Raw genomic sequence first — 26,526 nt, 5'->3', positions numbered from 1 at the left:
AGGAGGAGGAGGAAATATTAAGCGGAAGGACAGGGAGGTTAGCCCGTTCTTAGACCGGCTGGCTACCCTGTGCCGGAGAAAGGCGTGAGTGGAATGAAAGATGATAGAAAATAAATGTTGAAAAGAGAGAGAGAGAAAAGACTGTGAGTGCCACAGCCGGCATGTTTGCCCATTTTTTGCAAGTGGCACGACTGGGCCATTGTTGCGAGCGCGAAGCACTAAATTTTGGCAAATACAAAAAGTGAGAATTATTAACGTCGAGACTTGTGGCGCACACCAGGTCATAGCGATCACATTTCACTCGGTGTGAAAGATTAAAAGAAAAAAAATGACCATGCACCTTGATTTGGTTGGAGGATTACCAAAAACACATATAAAACCTTTCAGTCTGCCGCGCTTCATAATCACATGATGAGTATTAGCTCTTTAAATCCAGTATGTGTGTTCCTTTCAGGCTAAAACTCTCGCAAGCTACATGTTTTGAGTGGTTGATCTTTTCGCCCCGGTACTCACTACAAGACTTACGACGCGCTCAGACACTCATTTACGCATGTTGTGTGTTACACATAGTTACGTAAAAGTAAAGCTATCATCGCGAAGTTTCGAATTCTAAAACTTCAAGGCTGCCCCGCGCACAACCACAGTGAAAAGAGCGTTCGAATCACCTCTCAGGCCCAGCTACGTCTTTGGCGGCGGTCGTTGACACCTTGCGCTTCTTGCAGCGTTCCGGTGAGCACGCTGTTGAAGGAAGCGAACGGGCAAGATGGTAGGTAAAAAAAAAGGACGCGCGTGCGTAGTACGTGCTTTTGAAGTTTGCAAGCAGCCGTCAGAAAATGCAGCGGTGCTGTTTGAAACGTGCTCCCGTGGTCCGCAAAAACTTGACTGCTACTGTACCTCGAAGAATCTTGCAGGTGCTGAGAAATCGAGCAACGTCCTAAAAACAAGAATTCGCATAGGCAGCGGGACGTGTGTCACGGGTCCCGTTAATTTGGGAGGCGATCGCCGGGCTAATTCCAAGGGCCGAAGTATCGGCCCCCCGAACCGCACCACGAAAGCAAGGACTATTTAGAAGTGGTCCTATTTGACGCGCCAGCGGACGCCGGCTGTGGCCCAAAGAACAAGTCAGAGCCGAGAGTTGATAAACAAAACAAAATTATATTCTCGGTTACGGCAGATCAAACGATACACAAGTATGCACACTCGACAATAGTTGAATACAATATGTCACCAATCAAACAACGTACTACACAGTACAATCAGCCACACTCGAAACAACGGACACAGACAACAATACGCACTACAATGCAGTCGCATGCATCGAACAACCAAGACACTTAAAGACTAAAGGGTTAGAAAACTTATTCAGTCCAAAGTTCTTGGAACAAAAGTCTGGATGATACTCTTCCGAGAATCACTCACTCAAAGTCCAGCGTCGTTGTCGTTCCGCTGCCCCCGAAGTTTCTCTTCCAGGAAACTTCGCGTCTTCAATTGGCCGCTCTCCAGGCTCCAAACTTCTTCGTCGGAAACACGTCGGCTTCACACACGCAGCTGTTGCCACGCGTCTTCGCTCGATAGTGGTAGACTCACACTCTTGCCTGTAGCTCGAGTCTTCACCCCTCAGGTGGAGATCCTCTTCTTCTCCTCCTTTGTCACTGAGGACAAAAGGCTTCGCCCACAAGGCGGAACACCCTACGCACTCTGGCGCATACTTTCTTCTTCTCCTGCTTTGTCACTAAGGACAAAACCTTCACCGACAGACGCGGCGGAATAACCCCACGCACACTGGCGCTAACTTCCTTCTTCTCCTGATTTGTCGCTGAGGACAAAACCTTCGCCGACTACACGGCGGAATACCCTACGCACTCTGGTGCATACTTTTTTCTTCTCCTGCTTTGTCACTAAGGACAAAACCTTCACCGACAGACGCGGCGGAATAACCCCACGCACATTCGCGCTAACTTCCTTCTTCTCCTGATTTATCGCTGAGGACAAAACCTTCGCCGACTACACGGCGGAATACCCTACGCACTCTGGCGCATACTTTCTTCTTCTCCTGCTTTGTCGCTGAGGACAAAACCTTCGCCGACTACACGGCGGAATACCCTACGCACTCTGGCGCATACTTTCTTCTTCTCCTGATCTCCCATCTCGGCTGCTCGATTAAATACCTTCCGCGCGTGTTTCCAGAAAGTTCTCATCATTTCGTCGGCGCGATACGCAGAGAAGGCTGGAGAAAGGGCGAGACGATACGAGGGCTGTCCGCGAAAGATGGCGCAACCCTGCATCACCACGCCCCTTTCCATCGAGAACTTTCTAGTGCTTGCTCTGCCGCCAATGCGAGGAGGTTTCGTCGGCGAACCTACGCTTCCGAGGGAGAGAGACGCGCGCCCGGGGAGTCTTTGGATGTTTGTTTTCTTTTTTTTATCGTTGACCTCGCGGCGTCACTCTGGCGCTTCGTCGCAAGAATTTGGCGGCGCGCCCTTTTTGAGCGCTCGTTTTGTGACAACGTGATGAAATTGGTATTCGCTCGACCGCTCGTCAAGTTATATTTACCAATAGGGAGCCTCGAAACGAATTGACCGGAAGTACTTTGCATTTCAAAGTGCCCCCGAGAAGTTGTCCACCTCCGGAAATAAGTGCAAGTCGATTTTCGCAATGTCGTTCAGCCGACGACATTCCACGCAGCAACGGAGAATTCTCTCTCTCTTCGAAGCCAGGCGCTTTCGGACGGTTAAAAAATTTCAGTCCGCCTCGATTGGTGAGTGGCTAGGGTGCTCGGCTGCTTACCCGAAGGTCGTGGGTTCGATCCCGACAGCGGCGGTTGCGTTCCGATGCAGGCGAAATGATTGATGTCCATGCCCTGTGCGATGACAGTGCATGTTAACGAACACCACATGGTCAAAATATCCGGAGCCGTCCATAACGGCGTCTGTCATAATCGTAGCGTGGTTTTGATACTTAAAACGCCACAGGTTATTATTAGCTGAACAAAGCAAAGAACAGTAAGTTTAAGGGCTTGTTTTCTTTGTTAGACACAATATTAAGGAAATCTACCAGACTATTATACCAAGAAAAGTATAGGGGTGGTATTAGAAGTGTTATTAGAAGAATGGCAGCAGGCGGCGCTGACCGCACTCCCACGTTTAAATTCTGATACATACACCATAAATTGAAGGGGGGGGGGGTAGACGCCGAATTAGCTCAGTTGCTAGAGCATCGGACGCGTTATACGAAGGTCGCAGGTTCGGTCTCTGCCCACGGCAAGTTACAAATACATTAGAAGTATTTCTAAGAACACCCCCTATACTTTTCCTGCCATAAATGTCTGTTATTCCTGGCATAAATGTCTGTTATTCTTCTTTATTAGATCAACAGTTTAATGAACTTGTTGCGTAATGTCTCCCCATCTCACGCCTTAACTCTGTGGTATTTATCACAGTGAACGAGCGTTGTTTGGTTTTTATGCGTTACTTATCAGTGGTGTCTCATTTTGTGACGCCGAAAAGCAGCTCGATCGCCGGTCTTCGAAGGCTGTTGAAATACGTGCACGGGTGAAATTTGTTGCCTTGTAGACCCTGACAAAGCAATCGTCAATACTTACGTGTGTTCTAAAATGTACACCACTCTATGCGCACGTTGTCAGCCTATAGATTATTGCACCATATAGAATAAAACCGACAACCGCACTTCGTGTCTTAAACAAACAAAAGACTCTCTTTATCGCCCTGCCCATCATTGCCGTAGTGTTCGCAGCCGTATGAAGAAGACCACATGAGTTCAGATCACGCCGTTCAATTGCTTGTCCCCTCCGTTCGCACCAATTTCGTCGTTTGCTTGGTACCTGCTAACATGCCTAATTTAACTTGTTCGCTGTTTAAACAGAGCTGTCATGGTCGAGGTCTGCCAATGCGTTGTAAACAAAAAGTAATCAACCTTATGAACCGGCACGTGCTTAATCGCTTCCCCACATTCCGAAGGTGAGCGTCGTAACCACTACGCTATCCATACTCGCTAGTATAGTAAAGTATAGTGTAGCACGGAGGGATAAACCAAAAGTGAAAGTGAACAGGACATATGCGAAGTGGAGGCGTAAATGGAGGAGGGAAGAACGAATACGAAGAGAAAAAGAAAGTAGAAATATAAAGAAAGCGGAGAGAGAAAGAAAAAGATTGAAAGATGGAGAAAGAAACAGACAAAAAAGATAAAAAATTCCGCCATATCCACGAAGTGAATGATGATGAGTGGGCGAAGCTCCGGAGGTAAACCTGGTAAACCATGAATCCTCTGTACATTTTGCCCACTCGATTTTATTACATCGCTCCCCCTAGCGTACGTCGCCGCACTAAATCGAACGATTGCCTTCAACCAATGACACGCGCCATATGTGACATCATTCCTATTTTATAAGATCTCACGTCTTTCATCAACTACAAGTACCGCTTTCTAGTTTATAACATCTTGCATCTTTTCATCATCAGCTACAAGTACCACCATGTAGTAAACACTACAAGAACTAAACGAGAGGTGGCTACATACAGGAGACGGTACCGCCATCTAGTGAACACTGCAAGAACTAAACTAGAGGTGGCTACATACAGGCTACAGGGGACGCACAGCCCACGCCCTAAGGAGCTTCGCCCCTAAAAGGGCGCGAGTATTGCCACGTACAGTGTAGTATAGCATCGCATAACATTGTTTAGTATAGTATTGCAAGGGGTGGGAAAAGAAAGGGGGTAGTGGCAAACGCATAGCCAAGCCAGGGCCAGCTATAGGAGCCCACTAGCTCTGCTGTGACCCATGGAGCCTTAGGCGGCATGATGCAAACGGCACCTTTTTTCTTTACGGAGCATTTCCTTGTATTGCGACCTGGTGCAGTGCTCGCTTACTTCCTCCATTGTTGTCATACGCATGAAAGGAAGCATTTGCAGTTAGATTAAAAATAACTAAAAGAAGAGCGAGTGCGAAACCCATCGCTCAGCGCACTGTTGCACCACTGTTCATATCGACACGAAGGCGACAGTTGTGCAGTGGAAGATAGAACCGCAGTGATGCAAGCGACTGCAACAACTCTGTTCTTCATCACATCTAATCCCAAGTACACAAATAAAGTACATGAGGGAATCAAGCACCAAGTCGAAAAAATTCTTCCAATACTTTTTTATCCCACAGAAATTATATTATATAGCGCATGGACAGCCGCGCGTCATAAAAAAAAAGCTGAATTGATGCTTCTGTGCTCGCTTGTGGACCTTAAGATTTTGTCCTGTACACATCCAATGGCCAAGGTGAGTGTATAATAAAATCGCTCACAACACGAAGACGTTATTGCGTAATTTACCGTTCCTTTCGGGATTTTGAGAGCGGACTCACGTACGAAGAGGTCGACTCCGGAGAACCCGTAATGTCTTATTAAGTACCAACTCACCCGTTGAACCTCTTGCATTTCTTTGTTTCTCTATGGCGGACCGAAAAGACTCGCCGGATAAGCTGAGAAGTTCGCCAGGCAATTTTCGGCTTAGCTGGGCAAATGCGCTTCACTTCTTTGTGTTCCTGGTGAGAATCGGGCGAGCAGCACCAACGACGGTGTGTCACGTGATTTTTAGGACTCTCGCCACCAATGTTGCGTTTTTTTTCCTTGTTTTTTTTTTAGAGGGATCACGTGAATCCTCGTATTACTCTGACAGGCGCAGGGGAAGAATAAAAAAATATAAACTGTGCCGACCAAACTTCGTCGTGCCTTACATGCTTTTTTTTTTTTTTGCCTTCACCACTTGTAACTCTGTTACACCATCCTATATACTCCTTCTTTCCGCCGCTTCGTTTGGAGTTTTCCTGCCTTCTTTCCGAAAACCTTCATTTAAGCAATCTCAAAAGCGGAAATGCAGCGGAGGTACTCACTGTCAAAATGGCTCCAAATCATAATATACTTTTCACTTGGACATGGTGTATGCACATCTTACTGTGTAATCTAATATATGTGTAGCGAAACAAAATAATACACGTATTATACATACGCAAATATTTTTATAACAGCGCCCGATGAACGCGAAAAAATACGACGGGACGTGAATAATAATAAATTTTGATTAAAAAAAACACATTATTAAAGAACAGAGCTTCAGGTAAAGTTTCCTTCGGCGTATTGTGCTGGAGTCTGAATATGACGAAGTAATAGGAACTTGACTGCGTTACTGCTCGATAACGGCAAAGAAGTTTGAAGGGGCACGTGAGCAGGTGATTTGGAGTGGCGGGCTTGACTTTAATGTAAGAGCACACATTGTTTTTTTTTTCATTTAGTTTCCTTTATCCAGCAGTAATGCAGGCTTTGGATGGCCAAGGCCGGAGGAGAAAACTCCAAACAAAAAGTACAAAGTATATATTGGGATGCTGAAAAGCAGTGAACAACGTAATTTCACTCGCACGAAGTCAATGCATCAAAAGTTTGCAGGTGAATCAATCAAGAGATTTATTCGAATACTGATAGGCTTTACAGGAAACGCAGTCACTAGAAATACGTGAAACGTCTTGTGCGGAACGGTATAAGTCAAGTTTAAAGACATACTCAAACTGTGCTGTATCCCAGGCTTTCAGTGCTTCGTATGCGTGGGCGCACGCATACGACAAGACAGATAGACAGATAGATATGCTCAAGACAGATAGATATGTGGGGTTTAACGTCCCGAAACCACCATATGATTACGAGAGACACCGTAGTGGAGGGCTCCGGAAATTTCGACCACCTGGGGTTCTTTAACGTGCACCAAAATCTGAGCACACGGGCCTACAGCATTTCCGCCTCCATCGAAAACGCGGCTGCCGCAGCCGGGATTTGATCCCGTGACCTGCGGGTCAGCAGCCGAGTACCTTAACCACTAGACCACCGTGGTGGGCATAATTTGCTCCAGCTGCAGTGACACAGTCAAGCTGTTTGGTGGTATCCGAGTTTTTGCGTCCCAAAACCACGATATGTTTATGAGGGACGCTGTAGTGTAGAACGCCGGGAATTTCCACCATTCGGTGTTGTTTGATGTGCAGTGACATCGCGCAATACATGGGTTTCTTGCATATTGCATTCATAGAAACGTGGCCGGGGTCGAACTCGCGACCTCAGGCTGTTGGGTGCACACTGAATGCGGTAGCCGATATATCAGGAGCCCCACTGATGGCACTTGAAAGTGTTCGTGGTACTTGTATATAAACTTTTCTCGCCCACAGACACGTCGTCAAAAACGGTTGGATAACATTATCATCGTTCGATATTGTTGCCCGATTCTTGTCGTGCCATTTTGTGCTTGCGCTACATTTCTGCCGCACATTTCTTCAAGGAACCGCACACTTGAAAGCCCCTCTAAAAAAAAAAACACTGGTACAAGTTTGATGCCTTGCCGTGGCTGTGCGATTTCTCTCAAATTCGACCATTTTTGCTCAGTTCAGCGACCACTCGCCACGGTGGTCTAGTGCATAGCTATGATGCCCGGTTATGGTGGTTATGGTGACCACCCGCTGTGATGGCCGTATTTTAGATAGAAGCAAGAATGTTTGAGGCCCGTTTACTTATATTTAGGTGTGCGTCAAATAACATCAGGTGGTCGAAATTTCCGGAGCCTTCCACTTCGGCGTCGCTCATTATCATATGGTGGCTTTGGGACGTTAAACCTGTGGAAAAATTTTTAGTTCAACGATCGTATCTGCATGCCTTTCCGAACGTAGCGATGGGTTTTCTTTTACTTTAAATGCGACAAACATGTCGTAACAGTGTCCACTTGACAGGTGCATGGTCGTGCAAGAACGTATTCCCTACACCTGACACTACCAAAGAAACAATTTTCCGCCCGAAGGTGTAATCGAAAACGGTTAAACACTTTGTCGTTACATGAAACTCCACCGAGCTACCCCTTTTGTTATAGTGCTGCTCTGTATAATCAATGGCAGTAAAGGATAAGTCACACATTTTGTTTAAGAAAGCTTCATGGAACGTGAGTAGCGAAGTTAACTCATGGCGTAGTTTGGCTGCCATTGTGCTGCAAACCAGAATTTTCGTCTCCTGTAGAATGCAACCCCGTTTGGTCCGGGGCTACGTGTGTATTGTATGGCTTCCACTGTTTTATTTATTTATTTATTTATTTATTTATTTATTTATTTATTTATTTATTTATTTATTTATTCACTATTGGCACATACACCCATTGGCCCCTTTAGCAGCTTGAGTGCGATAAGTGGTAAACAAAAGCAATACAGTGAAGGTTACAAAAAAAGCAAAGTGGGGGATCATTGTCGGTAGCAGTCACACGGCATGTTTCAGCAAAAAAAAAAAAGTGCAAAAGGACACTCGTAGGTGAACACGTGTGCGTCGTGGTGGCATATTATGCAAATGTCGTTTCAGTAAGGCGGCAACATGGTCACTGGACATATATAGCAGCAACAACCCCGCGCAAGTTTTCCGACGATGGTAGTGCCGCGGAAACATCCTCCCCCACTATGCCCGGTTTCAGGGTTGGCACCCCCACTAGTGCCTCATCAAAATATCTCTCTCGAACCAATGGCTGATTCGCCCCTGCCCAGCTTTTATCATACATGCAAGCGTGTTTGTCTCGTCGTCAGCTGTGACAACAAAACCCGCAGCACGGATGCTGGCTGCAAATACCCGTGATATTTTTTTAAAATAAATGTTGCTGGTATTTGGAGTCAGTATTATCTAAGTTTGCTCTAAACGTGGTGGCGAGAATTGAAGGGGTCATGAGACGATCGCCCGACATTTTTAACATCGAAGCTACTGTAGGTTGCTGACGATCGCGCGGTGTTGAGAGAGAGAGAGAGAGAGAGAGAGAAGAGCAAAGAGGAAGGCAGGGAAGTTAAGCAGATGCTAGGATCCGGTATGCTGCCCCGCCACGGTGGCCTAGTGGCTAAGGTACTCGACTGCTGACCCGCAGATCGCGGGATCGAATCCCGGCTGCGGCGGCTGCATTTTCGATGGAGGCGGAAATGTCGTAGGCCCGTGTGCTGAGATTTGGGTGCACGTTAAAGAACCCCAGGTGGTCGAAAGTTCCGGAGCCCTCCACTACGGCGTCGCTCATAATCATATGGTGGTTTTGGGACGTTAAACCCCACATATCAATCAACCATCACCACAGCAGCTATATAAACAGCACATTTTCAGATAGCTGTTTGTTATGAATGTAAGAAGATGTGCTCAAGCAGACATTTCATCAAATGATGAAAGCACACAGGCTGTCGGCGAAAGAGGAAGCGCGCCAAGAGTGAACGCATTTTAACGCAAGAGCGAACGTGGTCTCCTAACACATGAGAGCAAGCATCGGAGTGGAGCGAGTGCCGCAGCAACATCTCGTGAGCGATTCGAGTACTAACGGATGGATGGATGGATGGATATGGCTGTACCCTTTAGATCGGGCGGTGGCTAGCGCCACCAAGCCGTAATACCTAATGAACCAAAAACTATATTTATTTTTTTTTCTTAAAAAGTGAGTTTGAGCATTCGTACTTTGCAGTGAAGAGTTTAATTTTCACTCGTGCCTTGACTTTAGCCACCAATCAGATAACCTCCTTCTAGTTAAGTCTACACGCTTAAAGTTTATTTTGCCCTCCCGGTCCCTAAACCCCAGTGCTTTGAAAAACTCTGCGCCATCATCCCTTTACCGAACATTATCAAGTGTTCGGCAGTTTCTTCTTCCTCTCCACACGCACTGCATACTGTGTCTACCCCTTCATATTTGGCCCGATATGTCTTGGTTCGCAATACTCCCGTCCTGGCCTCAAACAGTAGAGAACTACCCCAAGTGTTATCATAGATCCTTTCCTTGGCAATTTTCTGCTTAAAAGTTCGATAGATCTCTAGTGCGGACTTCTTAATCATGCCCATTCTCCACATGTCAGTCTCCGTTTCCTTCACTTTCTTCTTCACTGATAGTTCTTTTTGGTTTGGCCACCTGCTGTTTTCTAAGTATTTACCAGTCAACTTCCTGGCTCGCTTCCTCCATTTGGTATCGACATTCTTCATGTACAAGTAGCTGAAAACCTTCCTAGCCCAACGCTCTTCCCCCATTTCTCTCAATCGCTTCTCAAATTTTATCTTGCTGCTAGCTTCCCTGCCCTCAAATGATGTCGATCCCATATCACCTTGTACTCCCTGATTTGGTGTATTCCCGTGAGCTCCTAAAGCAAGCCTACCTATTCCACGTTGCTTAATTTCTAATCTTGCTTGAACTTCTAATCTCATGCACAAGACCGCATTGCCGAACGTCAGCCCAGGAACCATGACCCCTTTCCATATTCCTCTCACAACATCATACCTATTGTAATTCCACAGTGCCCTATTTTTCATCACTGCTGCATTCCTGTTACCTTTGGTCGTCACGTATATTTCGTGTTCCCTCAGATACTCGGTCCCATTGCTTATCCACACTCCCAGATATTTGTATTTATCTGTTATCTCTAGCGTGACCTCCTGTATTCTAAGCTCACTACCTTCGTTGTCATTGAAAATCATGACTGCTGATTTTTCCTTACTGAATCTAAAATCTAACCTATCTCCCTCATTACCGCAGATGTCCATCAATCTCTGCAAATCTTCCTTGTTGTTGGCCATTAGCACTATATCATCTGCATACATTAATGCTGGTAGTGCCTGATCAATAAGTTTTCCTTGTTTGACTAAAGAGAGGTTGAAGCCCAGTCCACTTCCCTCTAATTTTGCCTCTAATCCTTGTAGGTACATCATGAATAATAAGGGTGACAGGGGGCACCCCTGCCTAAGCCCCCGTTTTACCTCTGCAGGCTTCGATACCTGTTTTTCCCACTTTATAACTACCTTGGTACCTTTATAGATACCCTTTAAAAGATTAGTGTCTACATGTTCCACGCCTAGTGTGTCCAGTATTCCCCACAATTCCTCTTGAACCACGCTATCGTACGCTCCCTTGATATCCAAAAATGCTAGCCACAGGGGCCTGTATTCCTTTTCTGCTACTTCGATGCACTGCGTCAGTGAGAACAGATTGTCTTCCAACCTCCTGTGTTTCCGAAACCCATCCTGCAGTTCCCCCAGCACCCCCTCATCCTCTATCCACGCCTGCCGTCCTTCCTTTATAATCTGCATCGCCAGCCTGTAGACCACTGATGTCACTGTTATAGGACGGTAGTTGTTTATGTCAGCTTTGTCCCCCTTTCCTTTATAGATCATGCTCATCCTGCTAAGTTTCCATGCATCGGGAACTTCACCATCGATTATTATTGTGCTCACGACCTCTCTCAAAGCCTGCTTAGACTTCGGACCTAATGTTTTTATCAGCCTAATTGGAATGCCATCTGGACCTGTTGATGTAATACTGGGAACCCTTTTCTCAGCCCTTTCCCACTATTGTTGTGAAAATGGAGCCATTGCACCACTTGATTCGTCCTTGTCTATTGTGGTGCATAAAGTACTTCTTTGTTGAAATTTTTCTGTCACCCTTGTTCTTATATATTCAATAGCTTCGTTTCCTTCTAGCCTAGCACCTTGGGCTGTAGTTATAAAACTCTGCTCTAGGCTCGTATCAATTCTTAGGGAGTTTAGATGGTTCCAAAATTTCGCAGCTGCCTTTCTATCTTTTTTATGTACTTCTGCCAGCCACTGAGCTCCCTTCCTTCTAATCTTTTCATTGATCAGAAGGGATGCATCCCTTCTACAGCTTAGAAGGATTGCCCATTTTCTTTCAACATCATCTGTCGGTTCCCCCCGCTGCTTAGCATGTCTGTGTTCCCTAAAGGCTTCCTGACGTTTTGCTAGCTCTGTTAACTTCCTCATCCCACCAACTTTTGGGTTTGTGTCTTCTTTTCCGGGGTGACTTGTTACGCGCCTTAGCAAGCTCTAGCTCAAAGAGTCTAATTAGATAGATTCGTGTACGTCCACACTGTCTTATTATCCTCCGTGATTACTTTCTCAATTTGCTTAGTGGCTATTTCAATTTGCCTTTCTGAATAAAAATTTAACGGTAGTTGCTCATCTTGTCTCCTTCCCACTTTCACTGCTCTTCTAAAACTTAGCTTGATACGTTTGTGATCACTACCCAAACTTCTGGAGCCACCTTCATCTATGTGCATTCCCCTAAGCTTATCATACATCCTATGTGACATCAGTGCATAATCTATCGTCGACTGCAGCCTTCCTACCTCCCATGTTATTTGCCCTTCACACTTCTCGGTACTGTTGCAAATGATCAAATCAAGCCTTTCACACATACCCATGATCATTTTGCCTGTCGGGTCGGTATACCCATCTATATCTTCTATGTGCGCATTCATGTCTCCTAGTATAATTATCTCGCACTCTCTTCCTAACTCCTGAATGTCCTTTGATATACACTCTACCATTGCCTGGTTTTCCTCTCTGGCCTTTGCTCCCGTCCACAAGTACACGAAACCAAGGAGTGTCATTTGACCTGCCACTTTCCCTTTTAGCCATAAATGTTCCTTGCACTCCTGCTTGACCCTTTGCCAGTCTGTACTTTTATGAATGAATGCCCCAATACCACCCCCCTTTCTGCTGCCTTCTGTTCTATTACAATATTTCCACGCGTAGTCCGGATTGTGCGGAGGTTGTTCCATGTCCCAGAGATGTGTTTCTACAAAACCGTATACCATCGGCCTCTCTTCCCTTAGCTGTTCTTCTATCTCTTCCCACTTCAGCCTGTTCCTACCACCCTGCATGTTAATATACCCTATGTCTGAATGGGCTCGGCGCTCGTGGCTACGTCTATTTATGCCCCGGACTCTACCTGTCTTAGACATTGGTGCCACTTTGGAATCGTATCTGTCCATAACACCTGTCGAAGAGTCTCCCTGGTTGTTTTCCTTGTTACTAGCTATCCTGCACCCCGAAGGGCTCGCTTGCCTCATGACTGCTTCCAGCTTGAGTCCTGGGAACGCCCCTACTGCAACCCTCTTGTCACCTCTTACCCTCTCTTTTATGGCTTCTGTGCATCGATTTAAATTCGAGTCCCCGGCGATTATCACATGCTGTGACTTTTCAGCTGGAGCGTCCTGCACCTGGGGGCTACTTGCACCTGTGACGCCGGCTGCTTTCTCCCCTCCCAGCCCCACCACTACCTCGCTGAAGCTGGGCCTTGCGACAGTTGAACCGGCTAAACTTGTTTTTTCCAAGCTTGCTTGCTCTTCCTTCTCCACCGTTCTGGTTGCCGGTTCTCTACTGTTCTCTCCGTAGGCCGCTTCTTTGTTTATTTTCGCTAGTGCTTCCTCGGGGGACTTCAGTCTTTCTCCCATTGCCCTCATTTTCTCTTGCTCTGTCGCCAACGCAGTCTCGAGCTCATCGATTCTCACCAGCAGTTCACTTTAAGCAACCATCATTTTCTCCATTTTTTCCTCGACCTCACATTGCCTACACTTCGCGTCAGCTTCTTCTCCATTCGCTTCTACGCTTGGGTCCACTTTCAAACCCACTCCACATCCTGAACACTTTACAGTCTTTTTAGCCATGTCTTTCTGACACCAATTGTCCCTATACTCGATAATCACTAAACTCGAGCCCTGCACTACGAAAAAAAAGAAAGTCTACCACAAAAATTTACCCTAAACTCTACCACAAAAATCTGCGTGTTCTATGTACGCGCACCTCTCCCACGGGGTGGCAAAAGAAAAAAAACAACAAAATTTCAAACACACACACCCGCACTAACTAATAAATACCTGGTGACTGGCCCCTGAAAAATCCGTACCATAAAATAAGTGCTACGAAGATTTCAACCGCTGCTTTATAATTATAAAGACAAGCTCAAAACATGCAAAAACACTTATCTGCGCAGTCGATCCGGAGCGCTCGAAAAACACGTCCATCCACCGTGACAGCCCGACACAGAGTGGTAGTGCTGTGAGCGCCTCAATGCCATCTAGTGAGCGCTCCGAGTACTAGAGGTAGCTGCTACGCCGACGCGGAACTATAGCCTACGCTCTAAGGAGCTTCGTCCCTAAGAGTTCTTACCACGCATAAGACTCTTTAAAGAGGCATGACGTTAATTCTCCTGTGGGTCACATGACTCTATGAAGAGAATAGAATGACCCCAAAAGAGAGTGGAGATACCCTTTAAATTAACTTGGCTTGTTAAGACCATCCGTAAAGAAGTCACATTTTTTATGCGACGCATTTCTTAGCGAACTGTATAGGCACTTTGAGAGTTACTAATCTATCTATCTATCTATCTATCTATCTATCTATCTATCTATCTATCTATCTATCTATCTATCTATCTATCTATCTATCTATCTATCTATCTATCTATCTATCTATCTATCTATCTATCTATCTATCTATCTGTCTATCTATCTATCTATCTATCTATCTATCTATCTATCTATCTATCTGTCTGTCTGTCTGTCTGTCTGTCTGTCTGTCTGTCTGTCCGCCTACGTCTGGATGCTTTCGTGATCGCCTTCTTAAGTTAATGTAGATCATAGTTATTATGGGAGGGTAAGAGTGTTCGACCAATATGTATGGCTGGTCACGACGTGTATAACGCGAAAATATCGTCACGTATGCTGTCAAATCTTTACCTGCAGACACGAGTGGCGCATACCAGTATAGCATACAGGCCGCGGTATGCAGGCATTCGCCACAGGGTACTGCAACTTTATATGTACCCAGGAATGGCGAGAACAGACATTGACAATGGTCACGACGTGTATAACGCGAAAATATCGTCACGTATGCTGTCAAATCTTTACCTGCAGACACGAGTGGCGCATACCAGTATAGCATACAGGCCGCGGTATGCAGGCATTCGCCACAGGGTACTGCCACTTTATATGTACCCATGACTGGCGAAAACAGACATTGACAATTTAAGTGCGATAGCGTGAAGAACAATAAGCATCGGCTGCGTTGACCCGACAAGTGCAAGGAATAAATATCAGTGTCCCAGCAAGAATTAAACCCAATTATTCTACGTGGCTATCCAGTATTCTGCCACAGAGCCATGCCGGGTCTCGTAACAGCTTCGGAAGAGATCCGATACAGACATAATCTTGGTGAAACGTCAATTGTGGTTGCAATGCTGGCTGCCAAAGCTTGTAACCATTGCATATGTACTCTGTGATATAGTCAGCCCGTCGGCTTAGCGTCATTTGTACATTTAGGCGTTATCCACTTTAGCTGGTCTACGGATCACTGTCCAGGGCTACCAGCCTCGCAAGCGCAAGCGCTACATCGGCTTACCGCTTCTTGGCGCTGGTAGTACGCATTTTGCGGTTAGTATTGTTACGGAACTCCAAGCAACTGCTTATATAAAACATGAGTGACTGTTTAACATAAATATTTCTGTCCGTGCGACATTAGCACATATCTTTAGCGTCATTACGTAACGTTTTGCTCAATAATAAATTACACCGCAGTCACTTTCTCTCCACCTGCTTCGCATAAGATCGATTTCCATGGTACGCGGTATCATCTTTTTTTTTTCTTAGAATGTAGTAATGAATAAAAGTGTAGCAAAACGAACTCAAGTTGTGTAATACGCTCAAGCTTTGTTATCATAATTTTGTTAATAATAAATCAGCTTTCTGAAGCGAATCTCGACAAACATGCGGTATCGAATTGCCATGTTTTCGATTGCGTTACGTAAGCATCATAAACGACTACACTTTGCAGCCGCTTTCGAATTGCAACTTCTCGTCTTGGTCTTTCTCATACCAACACGCCGCTACTTCTGTCTGCGCTTTCTCGTAGTTTTCCTACTGAACCATTGTATGCCTGCAGAAAGTGAGGTGGCGTTTAAATGATTTATTACACGTAATACGGAAGCAGGACTGATAGTTGGGCTAGTTTGTGTCTCTTCTCTTCGTCCCGTGAGTTTGCCCATAACGTAATACAGAACGATTATATATTTTGTTTCATAATTTGTAGCGTGATTTCCTCTACTTTTTAGGATCGCAGAGCATGTAAAACTTTCTGCTTGAATTGATCACTTTAGGATAGAGATAGCGTTCTTCGTTTTATGGCCCACCGCGGTGGTATAGTGGCTGAGGTACTCGACTACTGACCTGCAGGTCGCGGGATCGAATCCCGGCTGCGGCGGCTGCATTTTCGATGGAGGCGGAAATGTTGTACGCCCGTGTGTTCAGATTTGGGTACACGTTAAAGAACCTCAGGTGGTCGAAATAAGAGGAGCCCTTCACTGCGGCGTCCCTCATAATCATGTGGTGCTTTTAGGACGTTAAACCACACATATCAATCAATCAGGTTCGCTTTATATTTTAGCTTGACTTGGACGCATAATCGTCTTTACAATATTCTTTACAAAAGCGAACATGTGCTTACAATGTAACATGATAACATTATTGAGCCGCCAGAAAACGTTGTTTTTTTTAATGCAAAAAGAAAACACTTTTATTCGGAGGACCAAAAAGCAGAGATCATTGTTCCACCGTTAATTTCTTGAAATCTAAATGATTTATTTATTTATTTATTTACTCTTATTTATTAAAAAGCATTTGAAACCTGGAGGCACTGCGGAAAAGAGTGTACAATAATATAAAAGCGTAGAAATATCAATACGAATTATGTTACAAGGCATTTAGTAAGGCGATTCCGATTTGGTGGGTATTGTTTGCGGCCGCAACAGTGGCGCTAAAGAGTCGTCCCGTAAGTACGCATGATGACATGTAGCAGTGATCGGTCTTAGTTTATACGCAATGAGCTGGATTAAAAAAAAAAAACGCCAGGCCTGCGCGTAAGGCGCAGCATCTATAGCCACAGCGAAAGCTAGAAGAGTGGCCTTTCAGAGCCTTTTCTAAACACTCATTGGGCTGCTGCAAACACACTTGCTTGATTCTCACTACGGCATTGTTAATATTTTTTTTGGTAGAAGGGCGGCATTGGCTATGCTATTTTTCGTCATTCTTCTCAGAAGCGTGGTATATGCTAAACTATTGCAAGGAACATTGTGCCAATTGTTCACGCAGTGGCTTACGACGATGAGGAATTATGCCTGAAGTGGGTATGCGCCACAGTTAATAGGGGAACAAGAACAAGCTTTTGTAATGAGTTGGAGCAGTGGACGGCCCGCTCGTTACGCTATTCGCACTGTGCGATGACAGATTGTTCTTTCGCTGCTTTAATACACTTTACAAGTCGTATTAACGTGATTGCTTTCCCGACATCAAGCCTGCCTTAGGCAAGTTTGCCAACAAGTCCCAAGCACGGGCGTAGCTCAGTTGTAGAATACTGGTCTGGCACCCAGCGGACCCGTATTTGAGTTCCACTGTGTCATTGGTGCTAGGTTTTTTTTTCTTCTAATTTCGTGCAATGTGGTTACGGACACCGGCGACGGCGGCGGACAACTTTGGTGGTGCGTGACCCGAGTTGTGATCTCATAACAGCTTTCGCTGCAAAAGGGCGTACACCAAAGTATTGTGACAATCATCTCGAACATGATGAGAAACGATTGAGGCGAGATATATTGCGATGGATCGAGAAGCCATGATGACCATTTATGGTGCGACACCAGAGTGAGACAAACAATTAATTTTTGAGATTGAGAAGGGCTGCGTATTCAGAAAGAGAATTGCAACTTCAGCGAGTTGGTACGGATTGGTATTGATTTTAACAGCGCACTGGAGAACGAGGACTAGAAAAGTAAGGGCACTTTTCTTCTAGTCCTCGTTCTCCAGTGCGCTGTTAAAATCAAGATGAATTCAGAAAGAGAGGTGGTTTCACTCTGACACCGTGTGACATGCGATTCAGAGCCTAAAGCATGTGTAATGAAGAAGTAGTGGGTCATTCAAAGCATAGTCACACAGTTTTAAAAGTGTTGACTTCAGTGAGGATGGAACAGCAGAAAGATTCCGGCCCTGATAACCAAGCGTGCGGTTTTCTTCGTTAGTATTATACTCGACGCGCGCATTTCGGGACAGATTACGGGAGACGTGAAGTGCAAGGTGAACGAAGCGAAAAAATAGCGCTTGGGCACAGGACATTGACAGAGACGGACGAAGCGCTGAACTTACAACCAAAGTCTTTATTTTATACTGGCGTTGTATATAGCACACGAAACTTGAAAAGGAGGGAGAGGAGAAGAGTGACATGGAAGAGTAACTTTTGTTATGCTTGTGTGCAACGGAAAAATCTGCGATTACCCAAACATTCGCTTGTCAAATACGCAAATGCCCTGGTGAGGAGCGTTATCGAAGGTCCGTCTCTGTCACGCTGTTTTTTTTTTTTTTCGCTTCGTTGATCATGTAGCAACCGGCCCAAATAAGCACATTGGTGAAGTGCAAGGTATTTATAGCAGTCGACAGACGCTGATGAAGTGTTAGCGATTAAGTTAGTGTGATTATAAAGCACGCGAAAAAGGAGCCATGGAACTACACCGTACTGGATGTGAACTGACTGCATGCTTCGGTTCAAAGTGCCGAGAGAATCGCTTTTGTGTCCTTCCCGATCTGTCAGCACAACACCGCCTTTGATGCACCATTCGCACGTACAGGGCAGGATGTAAAAAAAAGGCGAACAACGCGACACGCTGTTTTCGGGATGCTCTGTCATTGGTGGCAATAAAAAGATGCTAGATTGGCCGCTGTTTGTACCATATATATATGTGGCTCTATATCACCATTACGTCCACAACCACTTGAAGAGAAATTCGAAACAGCAAATAATGAAGACGCCGCATTGCTCGCGTTTCTTTCCACCCCCCCCCCCCCGCCCCCCTTCCCGCACAATTTGGTTATCACGCTGACTAATAACTCCTGAGCGAACTGAAAACGTGTTGGCTTCGAGCTGTGTCCGGTGTTTTGAAACGTATAGTTTTCGAGTGCCATAAGTTTCTAAATTTCGGCTACTCCGTCATTGGGTGATTCTGTAAATGTGTACCTTTTTGTGTCAGAAGTGCGTTTCGTCGGGCTAGTTGGTCACACACTGTCAAAAAGAAAAAGAGCAGCGCAAAATAGACGAGACGAACAAAGAAACATTCAGGACGAGTGTATTTGGGCTTTTTTGCGTGTGGCCTATCTTAAAAAGTACGTACGTGAAACTTTGAGGCTGGAGGTAAAGAATCCTCCTGTACATAGACTCCGACGTATTAATTGTACTTGCATAGACTTCTTAAATACCCTAAAAAATAAAAATAAGTATTAACGTTCTATATAAACTGCGTGTTTGCCAATGTCACGGTTTCGTGCTTTAAGTTTTTCTGTTTTCTCTGTGGGCTTTGTACCGCCAGTCTGAAGCTTTCTTTTATTATCATGATAAATCAGTAGGTGCAAAATAGACACCTTGCTAACAAAAATGTACAATGACTAAATCGTCATCCGCGTAAATAATTAGGAAAACTTTCAGACGGCACTTTTTTTCCATTTCCTTAGCATATACAATTATCTATAATACTATTTTTTTTATTTGCAGAGGAGTGAATGATTTTTTTTGTCAGCTGAGGCACATGTAGTTAAAGAGACACCAAAGATCGCAACTTGTCGTCACTCGCTGAAGTACATGCATATGGCGGCACGTTAGTTGTTGTATTCTTGAAAGTTGAATTCGAAACAAGGAAATTGTACGGTGTTACCCATTTTACTTCTCTCTCTTGAAGTATTTCGTATAGGCAACGTCGAGAATCAGTTTTCAAGCACACCAGAGGCATGTACTCGTGCTTGCCCGCGAGCACCGCAAATACAAGACCCAAATCTTCGACTGTCTCCGCTACGACGCACAAAGACAGATTCCGAAGGCAGTATTTCATTTGCAACGCGGTTTGAGCTACCGGTAGAGTTACCAGTGCTGCCTATAATAAGCGGATTTTGGCTTTTTTTTTTTCGAGTCGTTTGCAGAACTTTTCAGTTCCTTTTCGCGTCTTTTTTTTTTGGGGGGGGGGGAGGCATGGGGAGGGGGGCTGCTTATTTGCATAGTCGTAGCAAGTATAGTTATTTTAGTGGTCACCATGTTCGCCAATAGCGTGTTTGTCCTTCACTGATAGCGGGTTTGTCGATCGAGTAGTTTGATTAGTTGAGTATTGAAGTCAAACATACGTTGAGGCAATCAACAAGTAATCATGCTTTGACAAACGTGCAATCACGTTTCACCTAATTGGGAATAGCCTGGAGATAGCGTCATAAAGTAAATATGTGCGTTCGCTCATAGTTGCTAAAATTTATCTGTAAAAATATAATTCAAGTGATTTCTTCACCTCCCCGTTGTACTTAAGCGGCATTCTTTATACTTATACTTCAAAATAGTTTCAAAAATGAAAAAAAAAACATTATATTTCCACTTTTGTAATTTCTTGCCTGTCAAGTAGGTAGCATCTAGCAACTCTCGAACTGCAGCACTTTCTCGGGCCGTGAGCGATTGTGCGATGCGCAACACAAAAGCGCCCTTTGTTGTTGTTCAGGAACACTCGACTCGACGAAAGTTTGCGAATGACTCTTCTGTGCGTAGAAATGTGTTTGCGACTGTGCGCACTATTCGTGTGTATGTCTGATCATTGTATATTTCACATAATCATAACTCGACGCCTGCATGGAGTTACAAGCCATGCAGGCGATAAAACGGGCTAACAACTGCGGGAGTTTCATTAGATAATTACTTTTATTCTGTCTCTAGAAAGTACAAAATACTAATACCAGTACTAATACTCCTAGGCTAGGTGCCTTGTCTCTGAGGAGGCACCTGCTTATCTAAAGCACAGCCGTGCTATACCTAGCTGTATAACGCAAAACACGCAAACTGTATTCTCACTGTTAGAGCAAAGCTGCTCCGTCATTCTGATGCAAAACAGTGCCGCTTCTCATTCCCACGACTCTATCACTGTTTTTCGGAAGTCACGAGGCTCGAATCGTGACCGATTTGGAGCTATACCACAAATAAGTTCAGGCATGAAATGAAGACCGAATCGGTAAAACGTAAATTTCGAAAGCGCTAGTTAAGTATGCATACCTCTTTCTTTTCCATTATCCGAACGACTTTTCTAATACGTCCACCAACCGAACTGACTGGATTATTCGCTTACGAACATTTTTTATCGTAAGACATAAGTTTAGAATACGAGCCGCGATATTGTTTGCTGCCATAAAAAGTCCATTATGCCTTTCACACCGTGGTTTGGTATAGACAATGGTATACGACCTATTGGCATTCTAAGGCGGGATCTAGTCATCGAGTATCCAGCGGAAAGCCCAATAACAACTCGAGCAGCGCCATTCTTTTTATTTAGTTAGTCTCGCCCCCACATTTTCGTACTTTGCAGCGATATTTAAAAAGTCGCTTTTTCTTGCGAGTTCGTGCCAGAATGTCCGCTTATAATATGCCGATTTTGCCTTACTCTTTTTTTTTTGCAGAGTCACGAGTAATATTTTGCAGTCGCTTTTCCTGTTTTTTAAAGGGGGTTGAATTTTTTTCCAGCAAACATAATTAATTTAGTCATCATCCCGTTCACCAGTAGCGCGTTCATCAATGACGTTGTATAGTTGAGTGTCAAAGTCAAACATTCGTAGCGGGGATCAAAAAGCAACGAGCAACTTTAATAATGCACTGGCAAACGTGCATTCAACCGAATAGAGAGTATACCCTGGGGGCAATGTGAAAGGTAAAGATGTGCTTTACGTCACAGTTGCGCCTGTTTTTTTGCTTTACAAAATAATTAAAGTGAATTTTTTTAAACTTCCTTAAGTATTTGAGGTAAGTTTTCCTTATTATAACTGAAAATATTGTCAAGAGTGCGGAAATTCATTAACTTTCGGTTTGTCTTGGGCTTCTTCGCGAAAGTCGCGTGGTTTATTTTTGTTTTTGTTTTTCTAGACTTGCTTTATGCTGACGGTTTGCTTCTTAGCTCTGCAGCATCCAGCGAACTCCGATTCGTGCGGCTCTCACTTCATACAGGACACAACAACACGGGCCGACCTGATGCGTGACAAACGTGCGTTCGCTCGCTTTGACAGACGACTCTCGTGGCAGTAGCAGACGACAGTACACACTCACCGGACAAGCAGAGCGCATGGCCACTCGAGCGCGCTTCGGGCAGCGGAGCACGCGGCCAGTTGACGCGATGGGAATCGAACACCTTGCGGAGCGGAGCAGATGCGCTTTTCTTCGCGGTCCGCCTTTCGAGAATCAACTGGCCAGGCGCGGTCCGCGATTTCCTGACTCCCGCCGTCGGGATCGATAGACCAATCAGGGCGCTCCACTCGTGCGCGCCCTCGTCTTCCCCCGAGAAGTGTCTCGGCGTAGCTATTCACGCTTTTTCGCCGACACATGTTTTGGGCCCCTCGTCAAGTGCGGTAAAGATCACGTGATGCATGTGCCACCCCCGTTGACCTTGTTATTAGGCGGCGTCACCATTTGTATTTTTTAAACTTTATTTCGCTGTATCACGATGTTATTAAGATTGTCTATTGGATGCGGCACGCAATTTTTTTTATCTAATGGCGTTACTGTGAGAAAGTGTCTTGGTATATTTTGTTTATTTATTATGACACTGAAAATCACTCGAATGCATTGGAGCAGGGAATACGCTACATACTGGAAACAAGGGACACATAGAGAGGAAAATAATAAAGAGGGGAAACGCGAATAATGGGCGCAAGATGAACGCGTCAAGCAAATCCCACGAGTAGCGCAGTTTTTGCGAGCCAGAACACGCTACGCGCTATAGCACATGTGCGCCGTCATTGTACACCCACAAGATCTCAACGTCAACGCGGAAGCTCACAGCGTCGCGCGAAGTCGGGGCTTCTGCTGTCGGGGCTTCTTAGTGCCTCTTCCCATTCGGGCTGACAGGTGGGGCATAAATATTTTTGTTAAAAGACTCCCTATACGAGTGATAATGTTTTGTTCATCTTCCGCACTTGGCTAGCGTGGAACTTAGGTGCAATATATGTCCTCGACTCATTTCATGTTGCAGTCGCGTAGCTCCTTGACGTGAAGTCCCGAGTTGATTCGTGGCTTCATAATTCGACGCAATATCTTTTTAACTTGCATAATTTATCGGCAACAAATTGAACTATCAGCTTTGTGAGCATAAGCTACGCACACGGCAAGAGGTGGAAGGTGGGGGGAGAGGGATTGTTAAGGTGGAAGAAAGCCCTTCTTTGCCATCTCTAGGGGGCGCCAATGTTGTCCCGTAATTTTACTCTGTCGAACCTTTCACATCATTTCATGATGCTTTAGTAATAGTATATGGGGTATTACCACGATATGATTACGAGAGACGCCGTAGTGTAGGGCTCCGGAAATTTCGACCATCTGGTGTTCTTCAATGTGCGCTGACGTGGCACAGCACACGGGCCTCTAGCATTCCGACTCCGCCTAAATGCGATCACCACGACCGGGTTCGAACCCACGACCGTCGGGTCAGCAGCAGCACGCCTTATTATGACGTTGTTGCCGTATCATAATAAAAATGAATTCTATCGACCTGTAGAATACGATCAAGGTGAGTCGCATTGTCACGCGATCATTAAGGGCTCTTTGAGGCCACGGACCAGCCGTAATGTATCGCAGCTTTGATACACCAGGTGGCGCATCTGGTGCGCACTTAATAGCACTTACTAAAGCTCCTTGATCTTGGGGCTGTAGAACTTACGTGCCTCTGAGACATGCGCTCATGGGCGCAGCTGCTTGACCAGTGAGAGCGGCCAACGCTGGTATACGCTACCCACGTTTGTCTCTACGTCATTGAAAATTCTGGCCTAAGAAATTCAAAGTACTTGTAAAAGGATATATTGCTGTGAGCTTTGCGATTTTTTTTTTCATTCGCGGGCTCGTAATAAGTGCTAGAGCCATGCGCAGTCTGCAGTCCAATGTCGTCGTTCATCATAGGGATATATCACTTTATGTCTGTCAAACTACCATGCTGATTTTAATGGGACTTTTCTTTGTACACGCTTTCGCACTTTCCTGAAGCTAGGATGCTGAATAACTTTGGGGAATAGCTTCAGCACAATTGCAACGAAATGGCTTAATTTTTGAATAAATAATGACGCACTGAATAATTTGATGACGTTATCAATCTAGCCATGAGCACGTACGAAAGTGGGCATAACAACTGCGTACATGTGACATTAACGGGCGACTCCAGAGTCATTCACCCCATTACCTTTCGTATAGTAAGCGTGACAGAAGGCTATTACGCGAGCTTTTTCACGGAGACTTGTCACGTTTGAGAAGCGGTACATGACGGCTTGCCTTCTACGTGTTCAGTGCGTTAGAATTTGTTGCGCACCTCCCACCCACCCACCGAGAGCTTTCTGCGCCTAACATGGTTTCGCATCGCCTCCAAGATCGGAATCATGCCAAGATTTCTGGAACTCGTGTGGTAATGCACTGCCACGGGATCTGCACATATTTAATCATGCGTTGCCTTTGGCCCTGCCGCGGTGGTCTAGTGGCTAAGGTACTCGGCTGCTGACCCGCAGGTCACGGGATCGAATCCCGGCTGCGGCGGCTGCATTTACGATGGAGGCGGAAATGTTGTAGGCCCGTGTGCTCAAACTTGGGTGCATCTTAAAGAACACCAGTTAGTCGAAATTTCCGGAGCCCTCCACTACGGCGTCTCTCATAATCATATGGTGGTTATGGGAAGTTAAACCCCACATATCAATCAATGCGTTGATTTCGTGTGATGACGTCATTACGCGACGTTCTATCATGTGCCGTCATAATGACGTCACGAATAATGGTAGTCTGTGATTTCATGATGGTGCCACATGATGACTTCATGAGGACGCAATCTTTAGTCACGTGTCTTTAGTCGCTGTCGATGGTGACGATCGCTTCTCTTATTTAATGAAGCATGCAAGGCTTTCGCTGTTGGATATAACTTTCCAACTGAACCACAACTATCGATTTTCTAATAGTTTATCGAAGCGTTTGTACTTATTGCGTTTATGATATTTGTACTTATTGGGTTTATGATAATTTCCACCATTTATATGACTCTAATTGTAATTTGTGACAAATACTGATTCAGTGCAATCATATACAACCCTTAGCTTAGCCCACTTCGTCCCTTTATAAGTACTTTTCTCATTTTTACCCGATAATGTTTTATGCCAGGGTGCATTTCTGTCACGGAAATTAAATTGGTAAAATACACACGATCATGTGGAAAAGCAAAACTAGAAAAAAAAACATCGTTCTTGTTAGCGAACGGTGTCTAAGTGCAGCTCCAATACCGTGAAACCTGAGTAGGAAGAGCGTATAGCACTGACATCCAGCGATTTCCGTTCGACACTGCTCCGTTTAACAAACCATTGATTACGCCAATGTTTGAGGTTAGCATGAATGTATAGGCTTTCCCAGGCACGAATAGGATCTCGTTAGGGAGATTTGCAATCTCGTTGTGCAACATGTGCGCTACTTCTTCCTGTGCTTTATCGACTTCTTGCTTGTTGCAGCAGTTTAGATACGTGTCCTCTGCAGCGAGCACCGTCAGGCTATTTCCCCTGCAGATGTAGCGTCGTATTGCAAAGCCCCACTTTTTTTGCACAGTTAGCTGCGCAATCGGGTGCAACCAGCGTGTGCAAAACCAGAACTATACGTTGAAAACAAAAGCAGACGCAGCAGCTCCTCGCTCTACGAAAAAAAAAAAGAAAACCCTAGTTGACGCGGTGCGTTGGGAATTGCCACGAATCTAGAGGATTTCAGTTTTACCGCTTTCCGTAGCTTTGGCGAAGCAGAATAGCTAAAGCGTTGTATATGGGCCGTTGCGAACGTGTTGCGTAAGTAAATTACTCGCGTTCTCCACAGCGGTCGCATGAAAAAGTGTGATAATGTGTATAGGTATCCTGTTATTGTTTTGGGTAACCTTGACGGAGAACCGTTGTAACTTTTATTGTGAAGCTCAATAGAACTTCTCAGTATGGTGCGCGCCGTGCAACAGCAGATTGTAGAAGCGCGCGATAAACATCGCACACGCCGCGATTATACCGATAAGCGGAAGTGGTCGCCACAATGCAGCATCACGCACGTAGGCTTTTAAGGCTCTTAAGTTACGGCTTTATCGTAACAAATGATAACATGTACAGTGTCAATTTTTATGAAAGGGAACACGGCGACGCGTGGCCTGCGCGCTTTGGCGGCTGCTGGCAGCGCGTTCAAGCGGGAGCGAGAGCAACCACAGTCTCTTGTCGCGTCATCTTGCGGCGAGCAAAACAACCATTCGTTGCTGATAAGGAACAAGCGGAAAGATTGCGACCCCCTCCCCCTTGAAGGCGATTACGCGAGAGCCAGTAATCGCCTTGAAGGGGGAGGAGGTCACAATCTTGCCACTGGTTCCAGATCAGCAACGAACGGTTGTTTGGCTCACCGCGAGATGGCGCGACAAGAGAGAGTGGTGGCTCTCGCTCCCACTTGAACGCGCTGCCAGCAGCCGCCGAAGCGCGCATGGCCACGCGTCGCCGTATTCCTTTTCATAAAAATTGACACTGTCCGTCATACAGGTAAAGCGCGAAATGTTGGTCGTGACCGCAATCAAGTTTTTCTTGACGTTGGTGTCCGTGACTGCCGGAGTTATCTCGGAGGCCTCGGTTTTG

The 26,526-nt window shown here is 45.4% G+C and overlaps 1 protein-coding gene and 1 long non-coding RNA gene across 2 annotated transcripts in view; one reads left to right on the top strand and one right to left on the bottom strand.

Moving 5' to 3' along the window:
- The window catches only part of LOC119163920 (neprilysin-1), an 87,159-nt gene extending 65,064 nt beyond the window's left edge, over positions 1-22,095 (bottom strand). The window contains exon 1 of the mRNA XM_037415992.2: positions 21,974-22,095. The gene's annotated coding sequence lies outside the window, so the exon portion shown is untranslated. The remainder of the gene's footprint in view (positions 1-21,973) is intronic.
- The window catches only part of LOC142803591 (uncharacterized), an 82,537-nt gene that overhangs the window by 8,203 nt on the left and 47,808 nt on the right, over positions 1-26,526 (top strand). The gene's annotated exons all lie outside the window — the stretch shown is intronic.

The sequence above is a fragment of the Rhipicephalus microplus genome, chromosome 3 (genome assembly GCF_043290135.1).
Source record: "Rhipicephalus microplus isolate Deutch F79 chromosome 3, USDA_Rmic, whole genome shotgun sequence".
NCBI lineage: Eukaryota > Metazoa > Arthropoda > Arachnida > Ixodida > Ixodidae > Rhipicephalus > Rhipicephalus microplus.
This window is presented reverse-complemented; position numbering and strand designations above follow the sequence as displayed.